Below are 13,672 nucleotides of genomic sequence, written 5' to 3' on the forward strand. Positions count from 1 at the left end.
GAAGAGAGTACTTTTCGTGCTGATAAGAGAAAGGTTAGTGGGGGAGGGGGGGCATAACGAAGAGAATGGCCTTGTAGAAATGTCGGTTTCGAACAGGATTTCTCTGTGTGATGCTTCCTGTTGCGGACCTAATAGAGAACAAACAAAGAGGTGAAATTTACACATCACGGCAGCCAGAATGCAGAGCAGCGACAGAAGTTTGGGTGCGGTTCCTGAAAATTTTAATTTGCAAGTGAAACCGTCCGCTTCTAAATGAGTGTTTATATCCGTCGTCACAACAGTTCATGTAACAGTACTAACATATGTTGTTTGCGTTAAATGTTAACACATGTTTCGACCCTTATTGGGTCATCATCAGGTATATCACTTTATGCTCAGCTGCTGAACTTTTTATTTAATAGGAAAGGTAAATGTATCCCTCTGCTTAACTAATTAAGCACTACGCCATGAAGGCGTATTTGGTAGTGGATGTATAGACCCACGTTTGCTTGACCTCGGCATTAGTTGGAAGTGAGTGGTCAGCTCCACACTCCGGCGTTCTTACCCCAGGGGAAAGAGAACCTCGATACTCATTGGATAGAAGGCTGGGTGGGCTCCAGAGCCGTTCTGAACGACGTGGAGAAGAGAACATTGTTGACCCTACCGGGACTCGAACTCCGACCTCTCGGTCGTCCAGCCCATAGCCACTCTCTATACCGACTGCACTATCCCGGTTTAATATTGAGCCATATATTTTTTTAATTTGACCGTATATGTGATATTTGCTTAGTAAGGAATCCTCTGGTTATTTACTCATCGGCTTAAGCTGTATTGGTATTAATTACAATTAGTTAAAATTAATGTACATCAGTTAAATTAACGTTAAAATTAAATGTCTGTATGGCTGTTCTACTGGTGCATTGGTTATCTTGGTCTCGGTTCTTCCTTAGTGGCTATGGTATCGACGTGTTGCACATTCCTGTGCATCGCTCCTTGTTTGCACCATATCGGGGTGTAAGTTGAATGTTGTCGGTTGGACTTGATGGGCCAGGTTCTCTGGTCTCTACACATTCAGAATGAATTATGATATTATGAAGGGTGGGCAGGACCCCTTGAACTGGCGATCAACTCTTCGTAAGACTGTTACGTACACAGGGCAACACAGATACCCATGCCTCGAGTGATAGTCGAACCTACGAACCCAGTGTTTGTATGCCTTTAACCTCACGGCCACTGTGATCTGCAAGAGTGAACGTCACAGTGTCTGAATTCAGTCACTGGTTTCAAGTTTTCTGTTCTACGGTGGGCAATGTTGCAGATATTTCGGAGGTACATTATTCCCCCATCCTCAGCGTCGAAGTGTGTACGTAGATAATTGCTGTGTACTCGTATATGTAGTAGTCTGTTTTGAAAACGAACGGGTGGAGGGAGTGATAGGATTGGGGGGGGGGATTCCTGCCCCGTCGAGGTTAGTACGAACAGTGGACCCGGAATGCTGCCGAAACTGTCTTTCAGGGTACATGAATTCATAAAACATCCCATCGGCAGCTGATGTTCTGGAGCGGTCACCAGACCAAGTGTTGAACAGCCCAAATGTTGCTCAGATTTTCATGGCGGGTCGAGCGCCGTTGAGCTCAGATGGTGGTAGGTTTCTGCAGTGAGTAGTTAAAAATTCATATACTCTAAAGGCGCGTCCACATTACTCGTGCTCGTGTGACTCGCTATGCTCGCGAGTAATGTGGACGATATGACAAGTCACAAGACATGCAAATTTTAAATTTTTAATTTAAAAACTATAGCCAGTAAATTAAAATACGACTACAGCCTATACACACTACGAGTAAATATACGGATCCTCACGCGCCGAAGCCTGGCGAGCAACTGAGGCTGTGTCAGGGAGATAATCCGTTCGTGTTTCGACTGTGACCCGCCTGATCTGAATAGGGTTTCTCGTAGTTTTCCTCAGTGTATGGATTCAAGCGCCAGGATTTTACGTTGACCGCTTCCTTCTACGCCACTGCAAATCATTATACACTGAACGCGGGGAAATGGAGGTTTAGCTCCACACATTCTTAACTTTGACGCTTGATACTTGAATCATCAGCATCATGTTCCGGCAACTTTTCCAAGGAGAAAAAAGTTCTTAAGCTTTCGATAGGAGGCGGCGTAGGTCTCAGCCGGTTTGGACGCTATGCAGGACAGTGCACGGCCGTGCACCCTACACTTTAGTCACAGTCCAGATGCGCTCATAAATCGAAGATTTTCTTGAGGAGGCATCGGATGTCCATGCCATGTGTCCTCCTGTCGATTACTGAAAGCCGCTGGGTCGCTGTGTTAAGGCAAATATAATTGCTGTGTGCCGGATGTCACGGCTTCACATTCCAGAGTACACGTGTTGTGTCACAGGTGAAGGATTGCTGCTACAGACTGCTATTAGCGCTGGGCTGCATCTCCAGACATTCTTAATCTAGGGACTGGCTGCAAACGAGTCGTCAGCTCCATGCTCCGGTCATTTTACACCCAGGGACAAGAACCGATACACATTACATAGGCAGCTGAGTGAGGATTCTCTAGTCGTCGAGCCCTCCGTAGTCTCATGCCTTAGTTAGTTATTGGAGAGGGTGGGTTTCCCCATGCGCTTAGACCTGTATTGGTCCATTGTGCTTCCCTCTATGATTTCTACCAGTCTCTATATCCTACCGGTACTGGTGCTTACCATCAGTCCCGCCCAGCCAGCGAGACCGGCTCTACTAGCTGAGAGGTATCTATAATGCTCCCCCCATCTACCAGAGGTATTAGAGACTGCTGTTGGGCGGGAAACGTCCGTGAATTTGGCTCAGTGACCTCCTTTGGAGATATGAGGTTCTTTTACGTGCCGTAAAGCTACGACACGGGACCCACGGCTTAAAGTCCCTCCCGGAGGACTTGTTCCCTGAATTTTTCCGCCCTTAAAAATTCGACGACCTCCGCCGGTTATTTGAACCCGCGTACTACGAGTCATGAGGTGGGAACATTACCTCTAGACTACGGAGGCCGCTTAGTCTCATGCCTTAGTTACGTTATAATATCAAAGTGTTTCTTCTTATGGCATCGCGTGTCCATGCTATGCGTCTGACCCATTTCGCTTGATCCGTCAGTTCTTGTAACAGAGTACATCCACTCTACAGGCCAAGGTGCGTCATACCTTGTGTAGGCAAGCTTCGGAATTGAAAGTCCTCTGTAAGAATGTCTGAAGTTCAACCTGCATGTGAATACGAAAAGTACGAGGGAGAGTCAGTACCGTAAGTGGATATACACATTAAAAAGTGAGATCCATACTTAAAAAAATTCCCCATATATCATCCACCAAGACTGATACACTTTGTAACTGTTCTTTTACTGATATTTTAGAAGTTTCTATCTCTTTATCAAAACTAATTTTTATTTGTTCCCGTGTTTCATTGAGACTATTATCTACTCCTCTAATGCAGGTTTTCATACTTTCCTTTAATTCTTTGTACATAATGTCTTGGCCTTCTTTCAGTTCGTTTAATTCTTTTTTGAAATCAATTTCTAAGCGTTCCGCATATTTGATTATCATAAATTTTAATTTATCCATTTTGGGATTTATGTTGTTAACTGACCTCTTTTAATAGTGTTGTGCTACGTTAGAGTTGAAATTCTTCTCCCGTTGGCCCGTGCCGTTGTGTTGTGTAGTTGCTGATCATGTGACCTATTCTTCGTCTTCCTCTCGTCGTTTGCGAAGACTTCGTGCCGCACGTTGGGACTGCCACTTTGTTGACGATGTGGACGTCCAGGGTTCGAGCGATGAGGTTATTTGTGAGGGCTTAACGGGCCTTGCTCCGACGAGAGAGGTTATTCTGGTGAAGAAGTCTCTGGACCTACTTACTATGGATATAATAACAGTACTACACGAGTTAGAGCAGTCACAATCGCAGTTACACTCTGTGGCACTCACTGTGCACAGCACTACTCAGTGGTGAATATGATAGTCAGTCTCCCAGCCTGTGTTTCTGTTTCTTAGGTTTCTTACTTCATGTCTGTGTGTTAATTCGTATTGTCTTTCATTGAACATGCGCAGGCGCGTCTGCTACCGAGACTGTCACGAAGCTGGACTGTGCTGCTACCTAGTGATATACATAGAAAACTTATTACATCCATTACAACTGTTTTACTTACATTTGTGACCTATTTACTGCCTGTCTGTCGGGCACTGAAGATGTACTGAAGTTACTTTGTAGTGATGACGTAAGTGTCTGCGTCACTGACTATGACGCAATATCGTTCGCATTATAGATATATATATAGGTTTTTAAAACCTCGGAGGCGTTCTGTTTTTTTTTTTTGAACTTCAACTGTAACTCCCAAAACAAGGAAACTCCATTAAACCAGAGACGAGGCTAAGTAGTAACTTAAAATGCAAGTTGCACAGGGCCCGTTACTTGTGTCTGCTGTGTAAAGCAAGTTGGGAAAAGTGTTTAGCTGGTTGCCTGGAGAGGGAGACCACAAACCGGGAGCTCAAACTGGTCAATCGGGAAGTACACTCATTTCATATTGTCATGTGATCGCGTGTGACAGTAGGTGGGTTTTGGGCTGATGGCAGAGTTTATTGAATTCTTTGATACAGCGTGTGACTACATTTTATAGTTCATTGTTACACACACATTAGTGTTCACTGGAACATCTTCACTGCCGTTGCTTGGTAGCTGTTTCCAACAACGGACCTTCCTCTTCCTCTGTGTTCCCGAACTGTCCCCGTCCTCAGCTACCAGCTTCTAACAGCAACACAACTGAACTACAGCAATCCTCTAAATCACAACTACTAACACGGATCACTCAGAAAACGTCTCCATTAATGCTGTATTCTCTTGTTGTCGTGGAAACAGGTTTGTTTGCCCAGCCATCACTTAGGAATGGCTGCTTTTTAGTTCCTTATTTCACAGTCGTTTCCTAGCAATGGATCTACGTGTCACATTAGGTATCCTAGTTGTAAAAATAAAATCTTAAAGATAGCTTTTGTTCTGAGGTGTGACCCCTTATAGTCCGGTGTAAGATGTTTCGGAGGAACGTATCGTCTTCGTCTTCGTGGTCAAGGAATAAACCATGCAGGTAACCATCAAGCACAGCGGTTTCATTCTTACTGATTGCTTCATTGGTATACTTTTTGACCCTGGAGATGGAAGCGACAATTTCCTCCGAAATGTCAGCAGCAAGCAGATTTAATTGAGTCTTGCTTATTGATTGTTTGATTTGCAATTCCACCCCGAAGATGGAAACGTCACTTTCCTCCGAAACGTCGGTTTGGATTTACCGGTATACACGGCGTCATCCCTGAAGATTCACTGCTGTGAGAACCTCAAATCCAAAAGTGATAACCTTATAGGATGAGATAGGCATTATAAACAAGACGCCACTGTAAACTTAAAATTCAAGTAAGCTACTGTGAACATTTTCAGGCAAGTTTAGAGTGCCTCCATTATCATATTATTACCGGATTTCATGTCTCTGATCCCTCTCGTGTCACACAGCTCAGTCGTTATGAATAGAAAAGAGATTATATCCCTCCTGTCTTATTTAGTTAGCTGTGGAATAATAATTTGAGGCTGTTTTGTGATTTGTTTTGCAACTTGAAAACACGTCAGTCCCGTTTCTCTGCGTGTACCTAACAGCTACTGTGTGATAATCCCTTCTTTACACAGCCCCAAGCAGAGTGTGTAGGGGTGGAGGTGGGGGTTTCATGCCATTCATTCACCGCACGCACGCTTCAACTTGTGCCGTAAATCTCCAAATCCAATTTCTCCCCTTCCATTTATCCATCTCACCCTCATATCTAACCCATTCCTTTCACATTCTTTCACCCCACAACCCACCCAGAACGAGAATCAGAAGATTCCTAAAAAGAAAGACCAAGCGATAGCGTTATAATTCCTTACTGTAGCATCCAGTTGTATTGTTACGGTTCTTAACGCAACACAGCAGCAGTAATCAGTGGTCTAATTGGGCATTACATAATAACAAAGTCCCTATTTAACTGTGACATGACGGCTGAAAGTCAGAATAGCGGGCACAGAAAAGACGCCAGTTGCTAGGGAACGGCCGGTAAACATGTTTACGCGGCAATAAAAACACGCTCCCGCGTCAACAGTACCCCAGGCCATCGCTGGCCAACAGCGTTCTTAGCGCTTGACTCAACAATGGAGCAATTCTTGGAAGCTGTGTTCCCTATGCGGTCCATGCCGAGACTGTAACACGAGGACGAAAGAGACAATGAGAAACCAGGCATAAGAAGTATAAGAGGCTTACACTGGGCGGCGTTCGGCTGATTGCAGTTTCAGAGTGGTTAGTTAAGGCATAACCTGCTGCACAAGCCTGCATTGACAGGAAATCTCTGTATATCTTGTATAAACTATTTAGTATAGTGCAGTGACAGGATGCACAGAGTCCATAGTGACCTGGACGCCGTGACAGCGCTGATATACTCGTGTTGAAACTGCGGTGCAACAAACGTAGCGCCTACATAGAGAGGCCGACCCCTATACAGTGCAGTGACACAGAGCCCACAGTGACCTGGACGCCGTGACAGCGCGGATATACTCGTGCTGAAACTGCGGTGCAACAAACGTAGCGCCTACATAGCGAGGCCGGCCCCCTGTACAGTGCAGTGCAGTGCAGTGACACAGAGCCCACAGTGACCTGGACGCCGTGACAGCGCTGATATACTCGTGTTGAAACTGCGGTGCAACAAACGTAGCGCCTACAAAGAGAGGCTGACCCCTGTACAGTGCAGTGCAGTGACAGAGCCCACAGTGGCCTGGACGCCGTGACAGCGCGGATATACTCGTGCTGACACTGCGGTGCAACAAACGTAGCGCCTACAAAGAGAGGCTAACCCCTGTACAGTGCAGTGCACTGCAGTGACACAGAGCCCACAGTGGCCTGGACGCCGTGACAGCGCGGATATACTCGTGCTGAAACTGCGGTGCAACAGACGTAGCGCCTACATAGAAAGATCCACCCCATCGGTGTGACTGCTTCCCGGGAAGAAAAGTCATTTTCCATAACCAAATAGACCTATGCAACGTGTGCGATACGTACACTTGACGAGGACAAACCCATCCTCTCGTCAGAGAGCATGTTACATAAGGACTGGGCTGTGCCATAGCTTAGACGGTTAATCGCTGGCTTCCCACCTCTGCGGCCCGGGTTAGAGCCCGGGTAAGGTCATGTGGTATTTGTGGTTGACAAGCTAGCACTGGGGCAGGGTTTTTTTTTCCCCGAGTACTTCAGTTTCCCCTGCCAATAATCATTCACAAATTTCCCCACAGTCACCATCATCTATCATCTTGGGTGGTACAGTAAGTCAATAGTGGTCACAGTACCGAGAGCTCTGTCTCACCCCACTAATAATAATAATAATAATAATAATAATAATAATAATAATAATAAAATACACAAGGAATATGACAGCAAGGGTTCAGTTGAAAACAGAATCTGGAGCCTCAAGGGGCTTGGCTCCAAGACGAACTGATTGGCGATGAAGTAACTCTGATTCTGTGAGTTGTGGAGTCTTTTGTGAACCGTGAGAAGCTCGTAGCTGTGGCTAGTGACAGTTCGGAGACCCAGAGGAAGCCGCTACCTAGCAACGGCTAGTGAAAACTGAGAAAGTTTTGTGTGTCCTGTACTTAACAGTACCTTTAGAGTATGTAACTCGGTGAGACTATGGTAGTTATTTGTAGTTACGGGTGTAAGGACGAGGGCAAGCGGCCTCCGTAGTCTAGAGGTAACGTTCCCACCTCATGACTCGTAGTACGCGGGTTCAAATACCCGGCGGAGGTCGTCGAATTTTTAAGGGCGGAAAAATTCAGGGAACAAGTCCTCCGGGAGGGACTTTAAGCTGTGTGTCCCGTGTCGTAACTTTACGGCACGTAAAAGAACCTCATATCCCCAAAGGGGATCACTGAGCCAAATTCCAGGACGTTTTCCGCCCAACAATAATCTCTAAGGCCTCTGATAGATGGGGGAAGCATTATAGATACCGCTAAGCAAGTGGCCGAACTCGCTTGCTCGGCGGGACTGATGGTACGCACCATTTATCGGTAGGGTATAGAGACTGGTAGAATATCATAGAGGGAAGCACAATAGATCAAACTGGTCGCGGTGCATGGGGAAACCCACCCTCTCTAAATAACTAAACTAACTAACTAAGGACGAGGGCACGCCAAGGCAACTGCGTTGCCCTTTCCTTAGGCTGATAACAATCCTCGGAAATTGCAGTTGCCAATTTTCTTTGTGTGCCCTCGCCCGGCCTAAGTGTCCAAGTTACCAATCCAAAACCTCGTCTCCAGTCACACCACGCGACATCACATTGCCCTCACTCCAGTTGCTAACAAATTGCATTTGTTTGTTGCAGCCCGCAAAGGAGCGCCGTATCGGACCCTTCCCAATCGCTTCTAACTGAGGTAAGCCTCATCACATTTCAAACTGCGCTGGAAGAGAAGTTCTGCAAGGGATAGAAATTCCGAATATGCGGCTTAAGTGGAAACTTTAAGCCACATGTATGACGCACTTTTTCTGCATTACGGATTGTGAGAAAGCGTCCGGGTGATGTGGAGGCAGGATGGGCGTCTTTCCGTGCCCAACATCCGATTTGTTAAAAGGAATCTAAATTGGGAAGAAGGATGTTTAACGAAGAGCCAGGATAGTTCAGTCGCTATAGCAACGGACTGCGGCAAGAATTAATCCAGGCCGGCTCTGAGGCCCACCCAGCATCCCATAGAATGGGTACCGAAGGTTCTGTCACCAGGGGGTAAAGCGGCTGGGGCGTGAATCCGACTCCTCACCTCCGTGTAGCGTCGAAGTCAAGAATTTTGGAGCTATACTTCCACTTCCCAGTACGTCCTCATGGCGCGGTGCCTAATTAATTGAGCACACAGACAACATTAGCTTTTTAAAGCTTTAACGGCGATTAAAGTTAAACAAGTCTTCTCGGGCTAACAGCTGTGATTCAGTTAAAATGTCGGATGTTTGAGAGACCCAGCGCCACGTTAGATCTTGGTGATTGGGGGGGGGGGCAGAGATATCTCCGATACGTCAGTAATTTTATGCAACAGATATGGCTGTTGGACTCAGACAGTTTTATTCACTAAAATATTCCTTACTGAGATTTCAACCGGCGCATTTTATTTCCTCGGCGGTCGTGGAGAACAATTGCCATGTTGTCACATCTCTTTCAACTGTTGTTGCCTTTTCTCCAAAAAAAAAAATCATGTTCATCATAGCGTCAGATTGTTAGGAACTGCGTGGTGGAAAGACTTTCCTTCCGTCAAGTCGGGCCGACCAGTAACCCTTCTCGGACGCGCTGACTAGAAAACTCCCTGTAGATTTCAGGATTCTGCATGCACTGAGTGACTCTAAATTATCGGCTGGGTTTCCTTGGCCTATAAACGGACACCCCAACAATAATTTAGAATCACTCTGTACTTTTAACAAACTTGCATTTTATTTCAGTCGATATGTCACAGATCACAGATATTCGGATGCATTTCTTTTACGTACTTTGTGTTAATGAAATTTCTTAAACGGTCAGACTCGGCAGTGTCATAATGCCAGCTTGTACAGAGTACGTGTACACTATCGAAGATCATACGGGTATTTTCCTAATCTCTGAGAGAGTATTCCTCTTTTACCTGCTTGAATGAAGTTCGAAATTTCTATTCCTAAGCTTAAAAAAAAAAAAAGGTAAAGCTATCCCTGTAACCGGCCGCAGAGACACATTGGATTGTGAGACGTCGTGGCTTCCACATTTTTTAGACAATCAGATCACAGATGGCGGTAAGGTTGTCAGGCCTACTCGCCGATTGCCCTTTACTCCCCAGAAAGAATCCTGGTACTCATTTCTGTTAGAGGCTGAGTCGACCCCAGAGCCATAATGCGGCTGGAAGGATTAGGTCAATTTAAAAAATCCATTGACCTCACCCGGACTCGAACCCGCGACCCACTGGCTTGTAGCATAGTGCCTCAACCAACTACGCTGCCGCGTGCTCCCAGTGTTTATTCGTTGCTTCACCAAATGCTTAGTTCCGTTATCCGGAAAATTGAAGATCCATTTAATCATATCTGCCGCATTTGTAGAGCTGATATTCATATTTGGAATACTTAATGCTTTCTTTGCTTTCATACACACACAAGATCAGATGTTCCTACTTTCGTGGCTTGGCTTACAGAAATATTAATGAAATGGAGTCAGTGTTTTTTTCCATTCGCTTTTGGGCAGTAAAGTAATTGCCTTCGCTCTTCTTTCAGAGTTTTAAGGTTGATTTTTTAGGGTTTGCGAAATTCTAATGAAATTGGAAAGTTTTGCTCATAGAAATGACGAAAAATACGTGCTCCATAGACGGCATATAATTAGTTGGAATGTCGCTTACGTCGAGACATGTAATTACTGTTTGAAGCTCCTGGAACTGTGACTTGAGGGCGAGGAATCTCCTGCTCTGTAGAGTCCGAAAGAAACTGTAGAGAGAACTTGTCCCTAAAACCGTTCAGATCTTTCCAATACCGAGCGTTGTTGCCACAGACCAGAGAATGCTGTAAGGGCGTCTCGGTTTCTACTGAAACCCATCACTTCTTCAGCTCGGGGTCTCAGTGGCGTAACCGCGTTACTGCGTAAGACGGATGTCATACAGTCTGGCATGACCGTGAAACAGTGCTAGGCCTCATATGTGTGGATTAATTTTAACTATGTTATGCTTGTTTCGGCTCTGTCAGGCGTTGTGTATAACCTGTCTTGTGTTGGTGCTTGTGCCCCGTGTGGAGGCGGGTTTGAATACCTCCACCGTATCTGCGAGTCGTAGGAGGCGACGAAAAGGGTACCCAGTGCTTGCGGGTATAACTGGGCAACCCTGTTCCTGGGGGATATAAATACAGGGACCAGGCCCTCCAGGTTGGAGGAGTCTCGAATCTGAGTCAGGGAAATGTGGTCACGAGTCCCGCGGAACTCAAACCCTGCAGTTTTCCGAAGATGTGAATTTTGTTTTGCTGACATGTGTAGCTGCCATAAAGTGTCTTCGGAAGGGTGTGGCTGGACCCTAAGCTAAAGAAAATAACCGCTTCCACATGTGGGGTTCCCAGTTCTGTATTTTGGGAGCTGTTTTAATCTCAAAGATCGTTATGTGATTGGCTTATGCCGATTGCATGATGAAATTGGCTAGTTAAAATCAGCCAATTGGAAATTAATTTTTGTCTGGGAGAGAGGTCGTCGATTCAAACCCTTCTTGGGGGATGAAGCGACGCTCCTACAAGAGACCAGCCCTCATGGACTCGACATTTTGAATTAATCAGAGTCAGACTCCATTAGGCTGCACTCCTGCATTTCTTTAAGTTCATGAGTACTTCACTTTGGATCATTAAAGTTTGATAATATTAAAGGGCCCTATTACTCCGCCCTTGCAAAGGAAGTTGTAATATTTCGCTTCTGAATAAATAAGCAGTCAATGTACGGTGAAAGTTATGTGGAGTGGCTTCAAGTGTACAGTTTCCGGTTGCCACAGTTACTGCCGTGACAAGATCCACGTAGGAATCCAGTGGTCTACCGAAGCCGGCACATAAGTGCGAAGAAAGAGAGGGACGGTAACAGTCTCTGTTATTACCCGCGATAGGCCGCGCCATAGCTCAAGCGGTTAGTCGCTGGCTTCCCACCGCGGCGGCCCGGGTTCGGTCCCGAGTCTGGTCAAATTGGATTTGTGGTGGACAAAGTGGCGCTGGGGCGGTTTTTTTTCCCCCGAGTACTTAGGTTTCCCCTGGCAATCTTCATTCCACCAAATTCTCCATCATCATAATCACCCGGGGCCGACTACAGTAGGCCAATCAGTGGCCGCCGTGCCGAGTGGGCCCAGTTGGACTCCATCCCCCAGTAAGCGAATTAAAAAAATTATTACCCGCGATAACGAAAGAGCAACTCTGCGCATATAGTTACATTTGGGATGTATTGTTCGCATAGTTTTCACGGCCCTCATTTATTTTCTGCACCTCATGCATATTCTCTGAGGCACTATGCTAGAAGCCTGAAGGTCGCTGGTTCGATTCCCAATGAGGTCATTGTTTCTTTCAATTGACCTAATCCTTCCATAGACCCAGCCTCTAAGAGAAACGAGTACCAGGAAACTTCCTAGATGTAAAGGGCGGCCGGCGCGTGAAGTTATAACTTCACAGTCATCTGTGAGCCGATTCTATAGAAAATGTGGGAGCCTCGACGTCTCAGATCCTATGGGCCCCTATTGCTTGTTACAGGGATAGGTTTATAGTTTAAATATAGGCAATGCCAATAAGCGGGAATTTAATTTGCTGTCTCCTCAGAAGCCACTGGGAGAAAGTGGAATTTGAATGTGGCGAGCAGGTGGCTTCTTTACATGAGCCGTCCTGGTGCTTTGCAGCCGCTCCCAAAACAGTGAAACCTGCGATATATTCCCCTTTACTGTTCTGTATCATAATTTGTGGTATGCTGGCCCGCAACACATCAATGGAGAGAAACTGATAGATCTTTTACTTTGTTCTTATTTAGTAACTGCTGCATGTTTCCACCCATATTTGACGATACTTCCCGAAGATGGTCCCAAATGTTGACCTAAACATGTAGCAGTTAATAAATTAAAGCAGTCTAAAAAGTGTCAGTTTGTTTATTTTCATTGTTACGTCAACGGCTAGAATAGCACAAAAAAGTTTTTCCTGTTTTCACTTCTGAAGGTCTTCCTCGAAGAGTGCCATGTTTTGGGGTGTGGCGCAGTGTAGGCAGGCAGAAATTTTACAACTTTACGGAGGAACATAACTACCTCCATCTTCAGGGTATAAATGTAAATCAAGCAACCAGCAATCTGGTGGAGCGCCATTTGGAAAGCTTTTGCAAGTGTGGGTCAGTAGGGAGCTCAGAGGGATCCAGTAGGAGCAAGGACAAGAATAAGCGTGTTGCTTGAGTGGCCTCATTTCGACACTGAATGTAGCGGCAATATATTCTTTCGAAACGTCCCTGAATTTCTACCGGACTACAAGCCGTCGTCGTCGTCGCCGCCGCTGTGAGAATTTCAAGTCGAATTTTTTTGCTTTCTTTCACCCCCCCCCCTCATATTTTCTCTCCCCTGTTTATGTAAGAACATTTCTCACTTCTTTCCACTATTTGAGGGACAATGTTTCAAATTGTCTCGCTCGCAACGTCGGTTCCTGTCCCTACATCTTTTTCCGACGTGTTCTGCCCTGCAGATGCAGGCAGTAAGTCCCAACGGAATTGTCCTACCTGTCTGTCTAGCTGCACCCGTTACTGAGTGGGCCTAGGCCTGCCTCCATGAACTTCTCCGTTCACTTCGGGTTTTCTAGATCTTACACATTCGGTAGGACTCCATGGGCGGGTGATCAGGTCGTCGCAAGGCCTCTACCTGTACACAAACACAGAAAAACGCACACACACACACTAAACATCAATGCCCTGAGTGGGATTCGAACCCACGATCATGGTTTCCACGCGAGCGAAGACGGTACATGCCTTAGACCGCTCGGCTACCGTGACCGGCAGTTGTAGAGTTACCTACAGAATATTTTGGGGGAAAACTAATGGCTTACTTTCCATTCATTACATATTCAGGATTTGATACACGGACAGCATAAAGACACCGCATTCAACAGATCTTCTGTTTTTGTGGGGGGGGGG

At 45.9% G+C, this 13,672-nt stretch overlaps 1 protein-coding gene across 1 annotated transcript in view; it reads left to right on the forward strand.

Annotated features, from left to right (window-relative positions):
* The window catches only part of LOC111869894 (schwannomin-interacting protein 1), a 615,950-nt gene that overhangs the window by 290,006 nt on the left and 312,272 nt on the right, over positions 1–13,672 (forward strand). The window contains exon 4 of the mRNA XM_023861756.2: positions 8,390–8,438. The gene's annotated coding sequence lies outside the window, so the exon portion shown is untranslated. The remainder of the gene's footprint in view (positions 1–8,389; positions 8,439–13,672) is intronic.

Source organism: Cryptotermes secundus, unplaced genomic scaffold (assembly GCF_002891405.2).
Source record: "Cryptotermes secundus unplaced genomic scaffold, Csec_1.0 scaffold653, whole genome shotgun sequence".
Classification (NCBI taxonomy): Eukaryota; Metazoa; Arthropoda; class Insecta; order Blattodea; family Kalotermitidae; genus Cryptotermes; species Cryptotermes secundus.